Below are 22,561 nucleotides of genomic sequence, written 5' to 3'. Positions count from 1 at the left end.
TTTTCATGTTTGTGTGCATTTTCCATGCACAGAAGGTGTAGAAATATTTTTTTGGGGAAAATTTACAATCACAATTTTCATTTATTTCCTGATGAGTGTCTTATTTTTGTAACATTATTGTTATGTTGATAATTTAGATGATAACTTTCATTACTGTAATGATGAATTCAAGTTTTCAGTGGAATTATAACATACTAAATTTCTCTTTGGTGTCTATCCATTATAAAATATACAAGTCTTATTTCAGGCCAGCCACTTATGTTTGGAGATGAGAGAAGGATACCATCTCCTTTCATATAATTCATAGTATTATTGAAAAAAAAACCACTTCGTAATTTAAATTGTGCTAAAATTTTTAAAAACAGATGCAAGGGTCTGTAAAAATAATATTTTTGTATGTTCACCTAAATACATATATAGAGGAAAGGACACACTTTTTATTTCACTGCAGTTAGTTCTTGTAGCACTTGGTCATATATACTCTTAGGTCTGTTATTTCAGAGTATGAAATTTTTAGCTCTTGTGATGTTGAAAATTTCATAATTTGCAAGTGATGTGATTGAACACAATAATGTGGTTTTGATAAATGAAGATACTGAGAATTTATTAGATTTCATTAAGAATTACAATTCAGTGGAACATACCTTGTTTTAAAGTGAAATATAGTTTTGTTATTGTAAACTTTTTATACTTCTGATCTCTATGATCATTGTATTCTCTACATTAGGGTTGATTAAATTTGTGCTCACAGTTTGTCTGCTTTCTTTTCTTGTATACAGTGCCCTGATTTTGCAGTCATTCTCTGGGCTTACAGACAGCCTTTAAAAGTTTTTTTGCTTCTTTCTGTTATGCAGGAAAAGTAAGATTTTCAGAAAGGGGGGAACTATTAATTTACACACATTATTTCCATCTATCTTCCCTGCTTTTCCCTCCTAGCTTTTGATTGCCTCTTTCTCAGCTAATAGCTGGTCCTTTACATATCCTTTCCACTTCTTTTCCTGATTACTCTCTTAAGTGCTCCAATTACTCATTCTTCTTTTGTTCCTTTCCTTGTCTACTACTTCTCCTTCATGGTTTGTCTGTATTAGCTGTGGATGTGCTGGAGATACAGGAACAACAATTTCTCAGTCATTGACCTTAGGGCTAAACACCTTAATAAATTTGTAGGAGAGCAGTTTTGGAAAAAATCTTAGTCATCTCCAGCTTGCTGTGTGTTTACTGATCTGAGGCTATGATGTCAGTAGTCTGTATGAAGAAGATGATGATGTGAGCAATTCATGCATTACTAACCAACATCTCCAGGGAAATTTAGCAGTCAGTTAAAAGCTTGATATTAACAGTTTCTGGTAATGAAGTCTTACGGCTATGCTGCATTTATGTTACTTTTGGAATTTGTGCATTTACAAAAACTTAGTATCGAATTGGTCAGTTTTTCAGTATCATAAAATATATGTATTTAAATAGAGTCAAAATACTTTTTTTTTCCTGTACCTTACTCTCAGAATTTATGATAATTTAATCTTCTAAAACTGCTTATGGGGGAAAGGGTTAGAGAAATTCATGTATATTAAAGATACAATGAAATGAAAACACTTATAATGGAAAAGCTTCAATAATATGAAGTATGGCTGGCAATATCTATGCCATTTAGTTTGGATAGATGTACAGATAGATTATACACATGAAGCAGATGAATACACTGTGAGTATAGGCATGTGTAAGTTTGTATATATATGTGTTTTCACATACCGTGTATGTGTATGCAGAGAGACAGTGTGTATGCATGTATCTTGTGTTTGTTTATAGCATATGCAGAACCAAATCTACTTCACTAGCGCTAAATGATTTCACATTTAGAAAGTATGAGAGAGAATTAATTAGTGGGAAATACTTCTGCAGGACTCCTAGCCCCATGTGCTGTTTCTGAAGGCTGAAACAACTCTTCTAAGCACTTTATATGATTCCTTTTTTCTTTCCCCACTTGCAGTGGTACCCAGAGAATACCAATTTATTTTCATTACTTTTTTTTGTTTGTTTTTAATTCTGAACAAAATACATACTAGAGCAGTTCTGTGTGCATTTTCTCTGGTGTAATTGTGGTAGTGAATTATATCCTGAGAATAGGAGCTGTAGAGTTACAGGAGACAACATTAACTTCTTAAATCAGCTCAGTAATGTGGAACTGTCTCCTGGAGCTAATTTTCTACTTGCCAAGGGAACATAGAGTTTCCTTGAATAGCCAGTCCTACAGCTGAGAGATCTTCCTAAGAGTGAGGTGGAAGTTGAGGCATTAGGCTCACTCAGGCTAGGTTCTAGGTGAATTTCTTTTACTGGGTTGTTAATGAAGACAACAGTGTCCCACTGACTTTTAACAAATTGAGCATAGAACATAGAACACATCCTGTTCTATGTAAACAAACTGTGGTGTCTGCAAGTTTCATTTTTTTCAGTGACATTGAAGGGAATATCATATGATACTTACGAAGGGTCATTTATGGAGAGAATGGTAGATGGATGAAGTTTTGGATCTCTGTTCTCATTGTCAAAGTGCTTCCTGCCTCTTAATACATCCTTCTGCAACACAAAGACACTTATCAAGCTCTAACAAAATGATGACTGTATAATTTAATTCAGACAATCAATATTTAGATTTTAATTACAAACCAGTAGGTACTTTTACAGCATAACATGTTTTGTTTATTTTTTTTAGCTGCATCTCTGTTGATGTTTTCCAAGCTGCCTGCTGTCTTTGAGATCACAGCCACTCAGGTCACCTAACATTGCAGTGATCTTTTCTTTATAAAAATATTTAAAGTGGCAGTGATCTAACACAGTAAGACTTTTAGTTTAGGTTTTTGGCTGTAGAACTTCTTCAAGAACTGCTCCCACGTGGCTCCATACCACGGGGGCCATCCCCCAGGAGCATACTGGTCCCCCACGGGCGGCAGCTCCCCCCAGACCCCCTGCTCCTGCGGGGGCTCTCTATGGGCTGCAGCCTCCTCCAGGCCACATCCACCTGCTCCACTGGGGGCTCCTCCACAGGCTGCAGTCCATTTCCAATAACTTTTGGAACATCACATTTCTTCCTTATCTTTGTAGTCTTAAAGTGATGTGTTTTTGTTTGATTTTTTTGTTTCCTGGTATGGCCATATTCAAAAGAGGGATAGAAGTTTCAGAAAAGCAGATGTCAACAAGCTAATTTATTTGCAAAGGTAAGCGAAAATGTAAACTACCACTGAAGAAAAGGCAGTTACTACTCAGTTTATACTCCCAGCAGCCTGCTGAGTCAGTTTGCAAACATTCACACCCTGTGCTAGTGTGCTGTCCTATGGATCCATTAAAACACAAATCTGGAGAAAACATGGCTTTCTTAATTCTGTTACTGCAGAACAGTTTGTTCTTTGGTGCAGGCTGGAACAGCCTCAGATTATTAGAAAGAGTAGAGAATACTCAGTTCTTCTTCATGTCATTTCTTAGCTGTTCTCCACCAGACAAGGAAAAATGCTGTTGAAAGAACTCAATCTGCAGAGATGAATCTAGTTGTCTATTTTGTCTTGCAGCATCTGTATAGGTGACAATGACACAGAAGAACTCAGTTTGACAATGATGTCTCAGATACAACTTATAGGCCTGTTGGTTGGACATGTTCTAATATAGAGAATAAATACTAGGCATTATTTGGCGTTTTATTATAAGTTCCACTTTATGATCAGACTATGAAACTTAATGCATTGTTCTGTTGAAGTTTATTGCAAATTGTCTGCATAGACCACATTGTGCAACTCTGTTGTACTAGCAGTTGAAACTAACTTTGAAGGGGTTTGATGCTTGTGGAAGGTAACCTTCCTGCTTAAACTGATGAATGAGAGGAAATATTGTTGTTTACTTTCCACTAGCATGCAGGAGAAACCAGATATATTGCTTTTGTGTAATTTTTCTGGTTTTGTGTTTGTTTATATTGTTAAGAGTCTGTCATTGTAACTTTTTTTTTTTAAGGATATGCTTGGAGTTGGGGGTTGACTGAGAAGAGTGTTAATCTATTTAAACAAACTGTGTGGAACCATAGGAGGAGGCCTGCAGGGTTTTTAACGCCTCTTAGCCTGAAAGCACTGCATAACCCTTTTAGGTTGCGTAGCAACAGACTCCTAGCAACAATAATAGATTGAATTTCCAATAGTGACCAGGCCGGATGTAATAATAAAGCAAGAGTACAAACAGTTGTCATGGTTTTCTTTTCATAATAAACCATTCTGAATTTAGTGAGTTTCTGTTTCTCACAGCAAACCTTTTTGCAAAATGAAGGTACTTTCAAAAGTTCTGGTGCTAACAAAGCTTCTTAGAGTGACTGACTTTGAAGTAATAGTTTGAAACGTAGGAGAAAACAAAGAAACATTGAATGGATTATCAAGTGCCCACTTTTAAATGACTTGTAAATCCCGACTTTTTTTTAATATAAATTGATCTGTACAGGAACTTCACAGAAATCCCTAGCTATGCAAGTAGATATATGTTATGGAAGGAATAGAATGAGTCATGCTCGAACTGGTGAAGTTGGAAAGAGACTTCCCTAACGGAGGTTACTCTGCAACTCCCTACTATTTGGATTCTCAGTGTCTATCTTTGGAGCATGTGGTATCAGCTACCACTGGAGAGTGGTTGCTAGTCATAGTCAGGCTTTTCTGAACTTACTGTTTGCTCTGTTATCTTTTCTTGATTCAACTAGAAGGTATTATGCAACAGTGCATCTACTTTTTTTTTGGAGACAAGTTGTTAAAAATAAAAATCTATATTATGAAGGTCTGTGATTCTTACAAAGCAAATAAAATAGGTTCCTTTAAATCATTATAAATCTGACATTATTTTTAAAAGTTTGGAAATGTCTTGTGAAGATTATGTAAGAAGGGGCAGTGAATAAAACTGAATAAAAGTGAGTAGTTGCTAGATAAATTCATTTTACATCGTACTAGTCTTTCAGCATGTCACGTTTTCAAGACTTGTGATGCATGAAAGGTAGAAATATGTGGGCAAGCAGGTGATCAGGGGTGAAAGAAATTTTCTTACAGAATAGTAATATATATATTACTGTATAATTACATCTAAATTTAAATGTTTTGGCCTGAGTTGAAAATTGAAACACTGATTGCTAAGGTAAATGCACTGTACTCTAGATAAACACTCTTCTTCAATTCCCTGTCTGTTTTTTTGGAGTGGTTGAAGTCTTGTCATGGTAAAGGACAGTTACTTTAACTGAAAGCCCAAGTTAGTTATTTGTAACCTGTTACATTCCATTAAAATGGAACTATTGTCTTCTGAAAAACTGAAAGCAGTTCTAAGGGTGTAAAATATCTTCAGTTGCTCACAAAAGTGGCAACTGTCTAGTGGCTACATAGAATAGAACAGAAAATTATAAAATGTAAACAACTTGATGTTACTGACTTGACTTGGGATTTTTACTGGATTCTACTCTTTCTGTAGATTGAGATGTAGATCAACAGTATTTTTCCTTTTCTTACAAATATATATATAGAATACAGAAAAAAATCATGCTTTTTTTTAATGAACCTCTTAGATCTGACTATGTGATTAGTGTAGCCTCCAGCATAACTGTTCATGTCATAATGTTTTCCTTCGACATCATTTAACACTGGAATCCTCATGAGATATATTCATCTGGAGAATTGCAGTTATGGGAGTTCTTTTAATTTAGATATGAGTCAAGCAGTAGTTTGAACAACATTCTGAATTACTATGGGGTTCCTAATTTAGAAAATCAATTTATTTAAACTCCACAGTTTTAAAATATAATCTGTGGATTGATAACTTGCTGTATGTATTTCAGAGGTATTTATATGCCAAAGTAACTATCACATTCTTAGACAATACCTTATATAGGTGTTTTTACTGAAAGTTATTTATTTAGTAAAGTAGTGACATTCAAAGGAGTCAAGGAATCTGACGCATTTTTGTTTTCTATTATAAGAAGCACAATCCAGTATTCGTTATGGTGAATATGAATTCCCAAATCATGAAGATTACTTTCAAAATTTCTTAAAGTTTCTGTAAGGATGCAGTTTAGTTTCCAGAACTGCAGTCATTATCCTTGTTCTGCTACTCCCATCTATTCTCCCAAGTAGCTAGAATACTATATATTTCATTGGTGTTTATTTCTAGACTAGAAGGTGTTTCATAGAATCAGCTGAATTTCCATGCAGTTACGAATTCCATGCAATGAATTTCCATGTGTTATGTCATCACATCACGCTTACTCCTGATTTGTTTTAATTACTACTGTTGATGTACAACTTTATTTCCAGAATTTCCCATTTCATGTAAGTGTATTTTATTCTCATTTTGATCTAGTGTCAACACACTTGTGCTGAAGATGAAAGTATTATGTATCTTTTTAATGTCTGTATGTTGAAAAGCATGGCATAAAACAGTAAGCCAGATACTAATTCTGAAAAAAAAAAGTCCGTGAAAACAAAAATAACAAATAACAAATACAAACAATAAAGTTTATGTAGTTCATGTAGTGCTAGTGAAATGCTTTGTAAAATTACAGCATGTTTAAAAGTATAGTTTATTTTATGTGTAAAGAATGAGTTCCTGTAGTTAATGTTTTCAAAGTGAAAACCAATATTGGCATTAAATGTACTTGTTTTGTGAATGACTACAGAATGTAATTAATTTTCTGGGAACCAGCTGCTATTTATGTTCCACTAGAGCATGTATAGTATTCTTCTTCAATGAATTTACCCATATACAATTTTCACTGTGGGATCATATACTATATTTATGACACAATTATCTGCCAAGGAGAGAGAAGAACATAAATGAGCTGTTTTTCTGCTTAATTAAATACTTAAGACCCAACTTAATGAGCCTAAATCACATAAACATAGCACTTAATGAAATATAAGTACAGAACGCTATTAGAGTATTGAAGCTATATTTGTGTATGTCAGTATCTCTCTTAGTGATATGCCCTTGAAGATTTGAAAGTTAGAGTGGCTTGTCTGGAAAAGGTAGGTGTAAGAGGCTTCTGTGATTCATCCCTGCATGTACCTAGACAGGACAAAAGTGTACAAAAATTATCTTTATCGATGACCCTTTGAAGAGATGGATGGAACTTTCAAGTTGGTAGATGTATGTCTGTTAGTTCAAAAATGATAAATAATGTTACAGGAAATGGACAAATCACAGAATCACAGAGTCATAGGGGTTGGAAGGGACCTCAAGAGATCGAGTCCAACCCCCCTGCCAAAGCAGGTTCCCTAGAGCAGGTTGCCCAGGTAGGCATCCAGACGGGTCTTGAATATCTCCAGAGAAGGAGACTCCACAACCTCCCTCGGCAGCCTGTTCCAGTGCTCTGTCACTCAAATGCGTATATATATATACACATATATATATATATATACACACACAAAACAAATATCAGTTTCCTGAGAACCTGGGACATGTCCCGAAAGGAGGTAGGATTTTCAGAATGCACATTTGTGCAACTAAAAAAATAAATTATTTGTGAATCTACTTTAGTTTTACTTTTTAAACTATAAAGAAAAAAGTGCATAAAGAATGCAGAAGTGTGTGCATGCACATTCATTCCAGTTCTCTGGAAAACAGTCTCCTTAATATTTCGAGCTTCTCAATTGCTAAGAAGTGATGACGTTTCAAAGACCAATGGAGACAAAATTTTCTGTTGGGTTACGATACTCGTTTAAAAAAAAATTATGTTGGTTACTTAACATTATGTATTTACCATACCAACCTTAGCAGGGGAAATGGTATGTAACTCTTATACTGTCTGAAGGAAAAATCTTGATTACAGGAACAACCTCACATGTCATTGTGTGCCCATGATGTAAGCACCTAGAGGAAGATCTGTTTGTTATTCATTGCAAAATATAAGTAACAATGCTTTTTCAGGTGATAAATAGGGGCAGTAAATTCTTTTTGTAAGACACTGGAAGTGTCTTTCTTGCTCCATGTTAGCTCAAAATAGTTGGATACCATTACTGGAAGAAGCATTTATCTCATTAGAGACTTAGATCTTCTAACATGGTTTGGCTACAGTAGCCATAATTTTCTCATTTCCATTCATCTGGGATCATCATTGCATCAAGGTGTCTGATTTCCTCTGGGATGGCACAGTTTATAGAATCTAGGGCACAATATATGCGAAAGAAGCGATCTTTTCCCTGTTTTAGTAATATGCAATTTCCTTGTTTCTTTTTGTTTGACAGGGTAGAGGTTTATAGATGAGAGTAAGGAGTTGAGTATTATCAGTAGTCTTAAACTGCAGCAAGGCATACCTAGCACCTTTGTGAGTTAAATTTCCACCACATTAAGCAGAGAATAACATGAAAATCTAAGGGAGGACTGGTGATTTCTGTATCCATAGGAGTCAGATGAGCAGAAGACTTAAGAAACAAACTTTCATTTAAAGATCTTACAGGGGCAGGAAACATCTTAAATTATTTTAAAACATTATACCCAAGTAGAAATTAGGGAGGGGGTGGAATAACCATTCAAAGATGTAAGATGATCAACATGTATCCAAAAGTCGTAGGCTTTCCTTTGACCTTCCTTTATGCTGGTGAAACCTATGTTCAACTGTCAGTAATTGTAGTAAAATTCAATTGTGAATGGTGTTCTTACAGATATATAAACTTCTTTTCAAAATAGCATTAGGTGTATGTATTGTATTGTAAACCATGAATAAATAAATAAATTCATCACCATGTTTCTTCTGCGTACCAAAAATTGTGTGATCCAGAGTGCGATGCATGATTGGATGTACTGAGTTTCCTGGTGTGCGTTGCAGTTAAAGGAGGTTGTGGTTTCTGTCATATGAACAGTCCTTTGGCCTTTGACAGTGTAAATCTGAAGTAAACAAGAACAGCTGCTATAAACTAGTAATTGCTATCTTAATTCTTTTTCTTGACTTTTTGTGCTGAGGAAGGTTATCTGCATGTGTGCTTGTGATCGTTATTTCCTGCTCTCCACTTACGCATCATTCTGGTTACTTCCTACAGTGCTGCCCACTGAGCTACTATATGATCTACTGCTCATATTAAATAAATGCACTAATGTACAGTGAAATAAATTAGTGTTATAGGTTCGGACAAATGTCAGTCCTTTTAAACAACAGCTGCTTCCTAAGACTATATGGCTGAGTTATCATATCAAAACTTAACATGTCAATCATGACATGCATTTGAGTTTGGTTCTCTTTCCAAAGACATTCAAATACTATTTTGGTTTTCTTTGTTATTGCTGATTTTAATATCTGAAATGAAACAATTGTAATGTTGAAAAGATGCCTTATACCAGGGTACTAATGCCCTAAATGTTTAGTGTTTGGATCCCAAATTGTACTGTTAGTCACTTTTTCCTTCACACCACAGTTCTTTCCTGCACTTGTCAGTTTAATTCTGTTTCTCTTCTTCAGCATGTGAAATGAATGTGTCATGGATAAAATGAATTGTTTAGATTGAAGTGGATAAAGTGAGTTATATAAGCAAAGTATTATTCTCATTGTAGCTGTATAAACATTTGTGATGTCACAATCCTACATACACCGCAGTGAGTTTGATCACAAGGGTAAAACAGACCATTTTAAGGAGTAAGTTCACTTAAACAATCTCTTCAAGGATTGCTTAAATATTGAAATTTGTGGAAAGGAGAAGAGGGAATGAAATGTTAGACAGAAACTGAAGATAAGTTCTGTGGGTACAATTTGAGGCAGGAGATGTGGTGGCAAAAGACATGGAAAAGGCCCAGGTACTCAGTGCATTCTTTATCTTGGTCTTTGGTAAGGTCTGGGCTCAGGAGTCCCAGATTCCTGGGACCAGTTAGGAAGCCTGTAGCAAGGAAGACTTGCCCTTGGTGGAAAAGGATCAGGTTATGTGTGTTTCATGCTGGCTCATAGGAAGTGTGTGCTGATGCTGCAATAACGCAATTCAGAACGATCAAAAGAGACTGTCCCTCAAAGCAGTGTTAAAAGGATTAGGAGCACAGGTGATGTTCTCCTCTATTTTTGTGGTCAGAGGAAGGGGTTCAGGAAGGAGGAAATGAACTTAACAAGTGAATGCACGGCCAGTGCCATAGTTGAGGTTTTGACTTCTATGATGGATCTGCTTTTTGGAGAGCTATGTGTGTTGTAAGCTGATGGGATTCACCTGACCAGGTGGGTCAAGTACATCTTTGCCAAATAGCTGGCCAGAATGTAATGTATTTTTTTTGCCTCAGTTTTTAATATTAACGATGGATCTTGGGCTGCCTGGTCCTCAGAGTTGGAGGAGCAGTGAGCAGTGACTTGCCATTTGTGATTTGCCACCTAAATTGCAAGGAATGAGTTGTATCAGGTGAATGTTCATAAATCTGTTGGGCCTGACAGGATTCACCCCAGAGTACTGAAGGAGTTAGAAGAGGTTGTAGCTGGACCCCTCTCCAGTAATTACCAAAGGTCTTGGGAGTCTGGGGAGGTCCCTGCTGACTGGAAGCTAGCCAGAGTTATTCTGATTTACAAGAAGGGCGTGAGAGGAGACCCAGGAAACTACAGATGTGTTAGTCAAACCTCAGACCTGCAAAGCCATTTAAAGTACAAAGCTATTATCAGGCACAGTCAACATGGGTTCACGAAGGGAAAGTCCTCCCTTAGTAGTTTGATCTCCTTCTATGATAAGTGCACCCACTCAGTACATGAAGGGAAGGTGGTGGATGTAATCTTTCTGGATGTTAGTAAGGCCATTGATACTGTCACGCACAGTATTCTTCTGGACAAATATTCCAACTGTGAGATGAACAGGTTTATATTGTGCTGGGTGGTGAATTTGCTTGAAAGTAGAGCTGAAGGTTGTAGTGAATGGGGCTACATCTTGCTGGTGGCTGGTCGCCAGTGCTGTTGCCCAGGGCACAGTCCTAGGGCCAGTCCTGTTTCTCTCAATGATCTGCATGCTGGAATTGAATGTCTCCTTAGCAAGTTTGTTGATGATACTAACTTGGTAGGTGCTGCTGACGCCCTGTAGGGACGAGAGGCCTTGCAGAGAAAGATCGAGATAGACTAGAGCACTGGACAATCATCAGTGGCATGAAATTCAACCAGGGTAAATGCCAGATTCTGCACCTGGGATGGAGTAATGCTGGACACATGGAGATGAGTGGCTGGGTAGCAGCTCAGCAGAAAGGGATCTGGGGGTGCTGGTTGACATCAGGCTCAACATTGTGCCCTGGAAGCCAAGAGGGCAAAACACATTTTGGGGTGCATTAAACACAGCATAGCCAGCTGGTCAAAAGAGGTGATTCTCCTGCTATATTTAGCACTGGTCCAGCCTCACCTTGAATATTATGTGCAGTTTCAGGATCAGCATTTACAAAAAGGATATTGAGATACACAAACATGTTCAGAGGAGAGCAACAAAGCTATCAAAAGGGCTGGAAGGCATGTCCTATAAGAGAGGCTGAGAACACTTGGGTTATCTAGTCTGAAGAAGAGGCCAGGAGGTGGCCTCACTGCTCTCTGGAAATTCCTGAGGAGGGGAAGTGGAGAGGGAGGTGCCAGCCTCTGCTCCCTGGTCCCTGATGAGAGGATGCGTGTGAATAGCATAGAGCTGCACCAGGGAGGTTCAGACCGGACATTAGGAAAAAAATTATTTACTGTGAGGGTGTTCAAACACTGAAACAGGCTTCCTAGCGAGGTGTTTGATGCCCCATGCCTGTCAGTGTTCAATGCCCTCAATAATACACTTTAACTTTTGGTTAGCCCTGAAGTGATCAGACCAGTTAGACTAGATGATTTTTGTAGGTCTTCCCCTTCTCCGTTCCCTTCTCCTCTCCACAATTTTTCTTATTTCAAAATGGCCTTCATAATCTTGAAAACTTAAATATATTTTTTATAAATTGAAACTACTGCTTTGGAGCATACTCCAAAAGTCCCGCCTAAGTGGTTGATTTTATGTTTATAAAATCCAACAACTGCAGTTGGTGTAACACACTAACTCACGGTTTATTCTGTACCTTCAGATTGATCAGTTCATAAAACATGCGGTGTGCGGATGGGAATATGTATTTTATATTTTAACTGCGCTTTTGATGAATGCTGTTGTTTGTATAGACTTATCACAGAAGCATAATTACTTTTCGTATATTCTCATTAAAAAGAAATAGATATCTATCTATTGTGTTCACTTCTGCTTAGGATCAAGTTTACTGTTCTGGCACCATACTGGCTAAAGAGAGAGACGTACTGGTAATCTTTACTTTTTCTGTATTTTTTTTCCTCATGCTGTTACAACATTCACTTATTTAACTATTCACTTATCAAAGTTTCAGAAAATTGAGGTTTGTTCTGAATGTAACATGGTATGATTTAGTCAGTGTTTTCAAAGCTGTTTTGCTATTTGGTTTCAGTTTATTAAAACTGTTTCGTAACAGTTTATCCACTGCTAATAAAAGACAAATATAAGCAAGTAAACAAAGCTATAGCATTCTCTGTAATAGGTTGGTTTTCATGAACCTTAGTCAGTTAAATAATTTTAATCAGTTTTAAAACCTATTGAACTAAGTCTGATTAAATGCCAGAGTCAAAGGAGAGCACAGTGGTTGCCTATATAGAAGTTGTGTAGAACAATTCCTTGCTTTTCATTTGCACTCTTTTGATGGGAAAAAAAATCACTGAACTTTTCAACATACTTGAGGCTTTGTCACTAGATGTCTTACTAAGTGATCTGCTGCTCAGCACTGAGCTTATTCCTCTTGTCAATTTGATTTAAAATGGGTATCTAAGTGTTACAGATTATATAATTGCTATCAGTGTCTTGTATCCATCTGGGGCTATTTGAGTTTAAAAGATAAGATACTTGGGAATTGAAAAGTCCTGAACATTAGCCAGAGCATATTTCAATAGGAAATACCTGTCAAGACTCAATTGTTCCAGTCAGTAGTGCCAGTCCTAGAAATCTGAGAATAGTCTACTTCATGTGCTGTATGCTGTTTTTTTGTTTTGTTGTGTTTTGTTCGTTTGTTTTTACTATAGGATCTCAGTATATCAGAGATTTCAGTGTATTTCTTCAGACTTGTGTGTGAGAGAAGTACAGCTGTCTCCATTTCAGAGAAGATTGAAACTCAGGCAGGCTAAGTGACATACTCAAGGTCATGAAAGAAAGAATGTGGGAAGGATGAATATGGAATTTAAAGATCCCAACTCTTCAGCAAGGATTGTTACTGAATGAACCAGTGCTCTCCTGAACTTTCTAGCCCAAAAGCAACATAGGAAATGGAATGTGTTTACTGGATAAATTTATAATTCCCTTTCTATCCTTAAGCTAGTGAAATACATAACTTATATGTTCCATTAGATATCTATTATTGCTGTGTATATTACTGGAATCTAGAGCTGAAAAGAAGAGACTCTCTTCTGATGTTAGTTTAGAATTCAGCACTTGGAGATGAATATCATCTCTTCTGTATTACCTACTAGAGGGTTGAGTTCTAAACTCTCTGGAACGTGAATTTCCAGAAAGATATGAGAAAAGCAAGTGGGTTAATACACTAGTTGCATTCTAGGTAAAATGGTTAAAATAATAAAAATCTTTGTTACTGAGTTAGATCTTTATTTTTATTATGCTGCATGGTGCATTCCTTCTGTAATGATCTTGCAGTTTTCTAAATCAGCAGTTCAATTGGAACAAGAAGTGAACAACCACAGCTAGTCCTAAAATGAAGTCAGTAAGAATACATGACGTGGTTTCCATTGACTAGAACTTCCAGGATTATCTACAGTTTAGCTACATTGTTAGTGTATTTAGGTCTCTAAAATCATGTGATCATACATAAATTTCAAAATTTAATATTATTAAAGAGATCTTTGAAATTTATCTCTGTCCTTGATCCTAATGTAGTGTAGGAAGAGCTAAATTTATTCCTTGTCTTCAGTGATACTATTGCTGGAATTGACTTAGCAACATCTTCGTTAGTTGAATTGTCAGAAATAAGTTTCAAATGCATCGCCACTGTGGTGGAAGATGCAGTGCAGTTTTTCTTGATGTCTAGATAACCAACTTAACAGTGTGATCAAAAGCATTTGAAATGATATGTGGATATGAACAAGCATGACAGTATTTTTTTTAATTAGTCTTCAAACGTATTTCAATAAGATCTGGTATATCATGTTTTTAAGTAATTTCTGCATGCTGCCACAAAATAGAATTAAAATAAAACAGACGATCCAAATTAAATAAGCATTTGTCATGTGGCTTCAAGTTATGTTTTGGTAATGATCTGTCCATATCAGTATTCATTAGAAGGCGAGAAAGGAATGAGATATTCAGTAGATTTCATACAGACTGCACTTGAAATTATAGACTGCTACATATATGAAGTATTCATAACAGATGGTAGTAATAGAAACAAGGAGTTTCTAACTTCTTTCAACCACGTGAGTATAGGGGAGCCTATTCTCAAGTGAAATCTCTCCGTTAGCCTATTATATTTTTCTGCAGTTGATTTTTGTGGTTTGAGGGAGCATAAGGACTTTTCAGCTTTTATACCATGATAGTTTAGCGATTATTGTCTGAGTAACTGCTTTGCTTCCTATGTGCTACTTCTATACTTACATCACTGAGATACTATGAGGGTAGTGATGACGTGCGATTGATTTAGTTAGGAAATGTTAAGTTTTATGTTAACATTTATTTTTTTCTGCTTTGCTTGAAAACAATTAGACCCCAGTCCTGATTATCTTTTTGGGCTGAACGGGAAAACTACTATACCAATACTAGAATTAGAAGTAAAACTAAAACTATATAACATTCACTGTTTTGTAATGAAAATTTATCAGAAACCCTAGAATTTAGGAGTGAGTGCTTTTACTGTAAAGGTAACACAGAGTGCACTTCTGAAAACTGCTGTACTTACTAAACAAGATGTCTAGATGTCTACACTATGTAGGAAGAATTCTTCAATTGTGTGGTTACTGCATTACAATATACAACCTAACTGCTTTTTCTCACATGGATGAATTGGTACTTCCCTCATTTTTTATCCCTAACCATCTTTTTTGTCAGGCTACTAGATGAAGTGTTACTAAAACTACATATTTTTTCTGCAAGTATCATTCATGATTTATTTAAAAAAAAAAAAAAAAATTTTCTCTTTTCTGCCACCCTGTGGACCTGTTTATTTTATTTCTAGAATGAGTTCTTCCTCTGTTTTTTGAAAAAGAATAGTTATGTTTTTTTTTGTTTGTTTGTTTTTCTTACCTGGATTGTTCTGCAATTATTTTCTACTTCTTGTTTTTTAAAACTGAAATACAACAAACCTCCTAGCATTTTAAATCTTGGTTAAGCTTTTATAGAAGGCTGGTCAGTCTAACTTCTGTTACTGACCTCATCTCCTACAGTCTTTGGTTTCTGAATTTCTATGAGCAGATCAGCAAGAGGAAAAGATGCAATCTGTAATTACCATTCTTATAATATACACATCAAGATAGCGGAGTGTATGTAGTTCAGCTCATTTGGCCAGTTGCTACAAGGACATTGAGGCCCTGGAGCGTGTCCAGAAAAGGGCTACGAAGCTGGTGAAGGGCCTGGAACACAAGTCCTGTGAGGAGCGGCTGAGGGAACTGGGGTTGTTTAGCCTGGAGAAGAGGAGGCTCAGCGGAGACGTTATTGCTCTCTACAACTACCTGAAAGGAAGGTGTGGGGAGCTGGGGGTCGGCCTCTTCTTGCAGATGAGTAGCGATAGGACTAGAGGGAATGGCCTCAAGTTGTGCCAGGGGAGGTTCAGGTTGGAAATGAGGAGACATTCCTTCTCAGAAGGAGTAGTCTGGCACTGGAATGGGTTGCCCTGGGAGGTTATGGAGTGACCATCCCTTGGGGTTTTTAAGGAAAGGTTGTATGTAGCACTTAGGGACATGGTTTGGTGCATAATATTGGTAGCAGGGGGATGGTTGGACCAGATGATCTTGGAGGTCTTTTCCAAACTTAATGATTCTATGATTTATAATAATAACCTTTAAAATGTTACTTTAACTTTTTTTAGAACAAACCAAGCAGAAATCTTTGAAAGAGATATGTCTAGATTTTATTTTGGTAAAATTTATGTAACATAGGAATGAATTTGAATGTCTAACTGGAAGTATTCTGTAGTCATAAAATTCTTGGATAAGAAAGAACACTTAAAATTTGCTTGTACTGTTTGCCTTCATTTCACCCACTGTGGAATTAAACATTTTAGTCTGTATTCCTCTTACTGAGTGTTTCAGCAAGAATTAATCCAGTCAGTTTAAAATATGCATGTAAATTTAGAAGGCAAAAAAGTTGGAAAAAGTATTTCTTGTTCTTGAATCGAGATGTTATCCTGCGAAAGCATTGAAGTTTCATTTCACTGTATGATCTAGAGAGACTTTAGACTCTTACACTTGCGTTTGATACAAGGTAACCTGCTCACTATATACAAATGTAGGCTAATCTAAATTATATTTAAAAATAATGTAATTGTTAATTTTAAATCTTCCTGATATTCTTTTTCCTTTGGACACATCAAGATTTTGATTAACTTTCTCCATTTATGGCGTAAGATTCTTCACGTATGTGAAGTTTAAAAGCTTTGAATTTGATGTCTAAATATGCATGCTAGTAGAATGATAGTTCACTGTAATCTGTGAGGTTTCTAGACTGTGTTGCTGATGAGCTGGCTTAAAAAACACGTAGAAGTAAATGATGAATTTTGGCAAATCTGTGTCAAGCAACACACCTTTAGTCAACATTCCTTGTAATGAGTGCCAGAAAGATTCACTTTATAAATGGAATTCAGGAACTTTCCTGTAACTTTCATTTCTCTGTGCGATGTAAATCTCCATCTGAAATGAAGGTATTGATGGAAATTGAAAGAATTAAAAAACAAAAAACAAACAAACAAAAACCTTCAGCTAATTTCATAGGAAATACCATCAAATTAAGAGTTTAAAAATGGCAGATTGATAGACAAATTGGTCCATTCATTTGCAGTACTGTACTTAGATAATATCCTATATTGACAAGTGACTGAATATGACAGGGTCTTGAAAAAGGAAGATTCATGTTGGGGAAGAAGTTTTGTACAGGGTAATCAATGACTGATTGTGGAAGCATACACAAGGGAAGTTGAAGACAGTTGGGCAGACTTGAAATACAGCATAGAGAATTGAGAAGGAATATTTTGATAAATTATGTGCTATAGATGACAGTGGGAAAGAAATGGGGAACAGTATCAAAACATTCCAGGTAGGAATAGTGGAAAAGAATATCAATACTGTTATATCTTAGATGGATTCTTATAAAATAGAGTCATGTTCAGTTTTTGACAAAAACATAGGAAAAATAAATAAGGTTTCCCTAAAGCTCTAGATGTGGCAGTTTCTGTAGTTCAGCTAGTTAGAAAAATAAGAACAGAACATACGCTTTTATCATCCATCCATTTCCTCGTCCCCCCTCTCCATTTTTTTCTTATACTTGCCTGAAGAGAAGAGATTGTGATAGAAGGAGATAGTAAAGAACCAAGTCTTAAAAGGTCACATCTTGGGTGAGTGACTTAAAACTTTATAAAAGAAGCATTCTACATATAATTCATAGTTCTACAAGACTTCAGGATTCTCTTTGAAGTTTGAATTTAAATATAAATGTTAATATTTACATTTTTGTGAGATTCACAGCCTTTTAAATATTGAGCAGTGCGACATGAAGTATAATTTTGCAACAGCAATTTTTTGTGACTTTAGATTATGTTCTTGTATACATAGAGTTTCTTTACAACCGTCAAAATTCTAGATAAAATAGTGAAATAATGAGTAATTCTCATTGAATGTCACATACATCTTTAAAATAATATAGGGAATTGTTTTTGAAAAATTAAATCCTTAGAGTTTTTATGTCTCGTGCTTTTGTTCACTTTTCTATGTACACTTATTGTTTTATAATAAAATCTTGCTTTTCAGGAAGGGGAAAAAATAGAATTTAAATGTGACAAATATTTTAGCTTGTCCAAGGCTAATGTTGATTTAAATAGGTCTAGGTCTTCATGGCTGACAGCTGCAGGTAATTAGCTTTTTCTTCCTTAACAAAGAAAGCAAATGGAGCTGCAAGACATTCATTGCCTTTTCTGTCATCATAATAATAATGTATGTATTTAAATTCTGCAGTTTCTTAAATTGATTTAGTGCTAAGCTGCCTACATTACATGTAATGGGAGTGACAAGTAAAAGCTGCAAAGCATATTTGTATTGCAAGAGAAGGAATGATTGACAGCCACATTCCTCTTTACAAGAAAAAGCCATGTTGCAGAACCTAAAAAATTGTCCTAAATGTATAATCCTTAACACTTCAGAACTTAATTTTGAAAAGTGATTACCACTTCAGTTGCTTTTAGTATGGATACAACAATGACTAAAATATTTTTTTCAAAAAGGAGTTCTTGTTCAAAATTTGTTAGCATCACCAGCAATGGAAATTAAAGAGAAGAGGTTCTGTATTTTACATTCTGAAATACATTTTAACCCAATTTGAAATAAACCAATTAACTTCACTACTAATCCACATATGTACTCTGGAAGGCAATGGGATATAAAGTAGTATATCAACGACATACCATTTTGATAGGAAATAATTCAAGATATGTAGTTTTATTTTGTGAAAGATGGTTCTGATTTAAATTAACATGTATTTATAAATTGTATGCTTATCTCTAATGTGTGTCACTTCTATTTGATGAGGAAAGAAGATCCAGAAACGAGCATGTTAATCTAGAGACTTAGTCTGTTCTCTGTTTTGTCCAGAACAAGCTATTTATGCCTAAGTACCCAAAGCCATTTGGGACCGTACTTACTCTTAGGTAATCCTTAGTTAGATCTTTCAAGCATTAGTTTAATTGTTTTTCTCAAAAGTATGTTGTTTTTTTTTAAAGTTTGTCAAAACACTCAACATAAATTCATACTGTGATTTAGCCTCTCACTTAAGTTATTGAATTTGAAACAAAATTACTAGTATTTAAGAGCCACCAGTCTTGTCTCACCATCTTTTCTTCCTTCAATGCTTATTCCATGGTTGTTTGGTTTTTTTCCCCTATTTATATTGAGGAAATGATATACAAAATTGACAATAGCTTAGTCAACAAAGAATAAACAAGACTGAATTGAGGGCTAAAATTGTTTATCGTAGATCAGTCAACAAGAATTGTTTTGGAGCTCGACTATCAGTGTCTTTCTTAATCTATCCATTTATTTCCCAAAGGTTAATCCTTATCATTGTTAGACAATGCAAGAAAGCAAAGCTTAAAACTTATTCAAAAAGCAGATCAAACTTTTAAAACTTTTTTTTTTCTGTAATGATGGTTATGCTTCTGTGTTCTGATTACATGATGATAATTTCAGGTGTTGCACCAAAGTAGTTCTGTTTGCTTTTGGGGTGGGAAGAGAGGGAAAGGTCCTAAGTCTTCTGATTTTTTTTGTTGTTGTCGCATGAGATTTACATTATCCAAAAGAATTTCCTAATGAGATTAGATGCAATCCTTTCATTAACTTTCACTTTCCTTGTTTATGTTCTCATCAGTAGTAGTAGTTTCCTTTCTGCCATTTATTTATTTATTTATTTATTAACTATTTTTCTTCTTATTGAATTAAAAATCAGGTGTGGAGATTACTTAAATCTTTCCCAGCATTATTCTTTGTTATTTTGAAACTCTCACTACATCATGTTAGAGTGAATTGCTAACTCAGGTGGAGTCTAAGCTTTGAGAAGACTGCGGTCTCCATGAATTACTAGTAGTGAGTGAACATGTTTGAAACTCAATGGTTCAATCAAACCATCTTTTAAGCTATTTTATATTTTATTGTGCTTTTGTTCTTCTTCTACTAGCTGGAAGAATCTCAGTAAAATTAACTTCATGTTGTCTAGTGTAAAAGGCATACTATAGATGATACAGTTGTTCCTTGCCTGTTTCACTAGGTTTGGATCTGCAGCCATCTTTGAGTTGAAGGATTATGCATTTGTTATTAGTTGCCTCCTCCTCCCATTTTCTGGGTCAGCTTTCTGGCTCTGCTAATGTAATGCTCCAAATAATGTACGGCTAATCTTAAACTAATACACAGAAAAGTTTTTAGTCACTTCATTATCGTAATGATACAGTAATCTTCATGTAAAAGACTATAATTCTCAGTAACTGTTATGATAAACTGTTAATACACTGTGACTTTGTTGTATATTAACTCCTGAATGAATTTTTCTTTGACATTTATTACAGGATGTGATAACAGTAACTATTTAATTTATGATGGCTAGCTAAAGGAAGTATACCTCTATTTACTTGAGGTCAGATTCTGCATCTGCATTTTGTATACTGCTTGTGTACTTCCTGCTCAAGTCACTCAGCTTATTTATTAGTTTTTATTTATTTTCTTGCTTAGAAAAACTTAGAAACTTGAGTCTTGCTAAAACAGAAAACAATAAAAACAGCATGACTGCTTTGTAACCTGTGCAATTAATTTAATAGTAATCTATGCAAGTCAATGGAAATTTGTGTTTGCTTGTTCGTTTGTTTTAAAGTGATTGTCATTTAAAAGCAATTTTTTCAGTATCAAGTGACCATAGGAAGTTCTTTGGAGAAGGCAGACTGAAATTCTTATCAAACATTAATATGCTGCCTAAAAATTTTCATAATGGTTTATCTCACCCTGCTTTGTTGCCTCTCGTAGCCACCGTTTTGTTATTGCTGACTCCCCAACTTGGTACAGAGTATCCAGGGACCATCTGGAGCTCTTGCAGCTCTTGATGCTTTACCCAAACCAGAGCAGAACAGGACAAGCTGTACGGCTAGCACCATGCACCATTCTGAAAACCGATGAAAGGACAAGGCCACCGGCAAGGTGGGGAGCAGCACAAGGCCAGGGCTCAACCTGCGCCAGGTGTGGAAGCACCCTGGTCCCATCTGCACCGACTCCGCTTGCCCCAAAGTCCCTCACCCTGGGCTCACACCAACCATTTCCCACCGCTTATTGCCCCGTGGAGTCACCATTTTGTCAGTGCTGGCTCCTCAAAGCAGAGCGGAGCAGGAGGCCCTTTCCTGCCACAAGCGCGGGGCCTTGCTACACTTTGCTCTGTCCACCATTTCATGGCAGGAGGTTGTCATGTCTGGCAACCTCATAATGCACATGCTTTCATCCTGCCCTGCAATTGGCTGCCAGTGCTGATGTCATCAAAGCCATGTGACCTCAGAACATTTTCTGGTTGGCTGCCAGTTTCTGTTGGGCCTGAAAGTTGCCACCTCCATAAATGTATACGGGCATTTATATGTATGTATATTTGTATTAAAACTAGTTATAGAGCACTTCACACATCTGTAGAAATGTCTGCTTATACTTTGATATACCGTGTATATATATATAGCTTTATAGAAGTATTGTTTATTGCATTAATATATGCTGACTATATATATATAGTGTAAAGATACATAAAATTAATCTCTCTCCTTAAAAATGCACATAGAAAATGTGCAACACTGTTCATTATAAGGACTAATGAAATTAATTAAACTTTAAAGGTGAATATTAAATTCACTTAAATGTATAAATTAAATTCTGAGATAAAGTATGGCTGGGGGCCCCATTCCACAAGTCAAATGAGGAAGTCCTGGCACGTCTGGGGTGGTGGGAGGGACAAGAGGACACAGAGGATTGTGGTGGGGTTGGAGGGGCACAACCAAGTGAGAGCATCCACAGGGCCGATGGACCTGTCCTAGGAGTCGGTCCATCAGGGGCCCCCATGCATCCTAGGCCATGTGCAAAGAAGAGCCCAGTCCTGGACTAAGAAGCCCTGCTGCTGGCACCAAACTGCCTGCCAGGATGGCCATGCACTACTGCTGATGCAGCTGTGGGGCTTTGCACTGTGCTACAAGACACAGGCATTGCTGTCTGCAGAAGTGGAAATCCAGAACAAAACGCCAACTTTACAAGAATGTGTTGAGGGATGGGGAGGGAGAAGGGGGACGGTAAGGAAAAGCCCCAGTGGGAATCCCTAAAAAGATTGTGCAAAGCAGAAGAACCATCTGATGGGCTCATGAATCAGGAACTCTTCTTCCAGGTAAGTTTCAGAGAGAAAGAGCAAGTCCTGATGGGAGCTCCCTTTGCCCAATGCTTAAGGGGAATCTTACAGCTCCTTCTTATACCATGATGTGGTACGGGCTTGTGTTATATGGGTTTCTTTATCCATAGGTCGATGTCCTTATAGAACGTTTTAAAAAGCTCCAGCTGGCCATCTGAGGAGGGAGAAGAAAGAAGTGTTCCTACCTAGGCATACAGCAGTGGTAGAACAGAGAGTGGACAGTGGCTTTCAAGGAAGTGAAAAAATAACCTGGAACAGTTTGACCAGTGACTCACATGCATCGTAACCTGTTAATAAAGTCTCTCATGAATTAAACCATGACCAAGTGTTAATTTCTTACATGTTTGTAGTAATGGCATGTCAGCAGAAATGGCAATACTACCTTATCTTTTCAAACTCTTTTACTATACTGCTGGAGAGGTGGGAAGCTT

The 22,561-nt window shown here is 36.4% G+C and overlaps 1 protein-coding gene and 1 long non-coding RNA gene across 3 annotated transcripts in view; one reads left to right on the top strand and one right to left on the bottom strand.

The window, feature by feature from the left end:
- Positions 1 to 22,561, top strand: part of RFX3 (regulatory factor X3) — a 125,267-nt gene that overhangs the window by 16,085 nt on the left and 86,621 nt on the right. The gene's annotated exons all lie outside the window — the stretch shown is intronic.
- Positions 19,615 to 21,309, bottom strand: LOC121061646. Its single transcript, XR_005815198.1, has 2 exons — positions 20,704 to 21,309; positions 19,615 to 20,111 (listed from the first exon to the last, which is right to left on the bottom strand). It is a non-coding gene; the product is annotated as an uncharacterized LOC121061646 (long non-coding RNA).

Source organism: Cygnus olor, chromosome Z, assembly GCF_009769625.2.
Source record: "Cygnus olor isolate bCygOlo1 chromosome Z, bCygOlo1.pri.v2, whole genome shotgun sequence".
Lineage (NCBI taxonomy): Eukaryota > Metazoa > Chordata > Aves > Anseriformes > Anatidae > Cygnus > Cygnus olor.
Note: the sequence above shows the minus strand (reverse complement) of the source record. Positions and strands in the feature narration are given on the sequence as shown.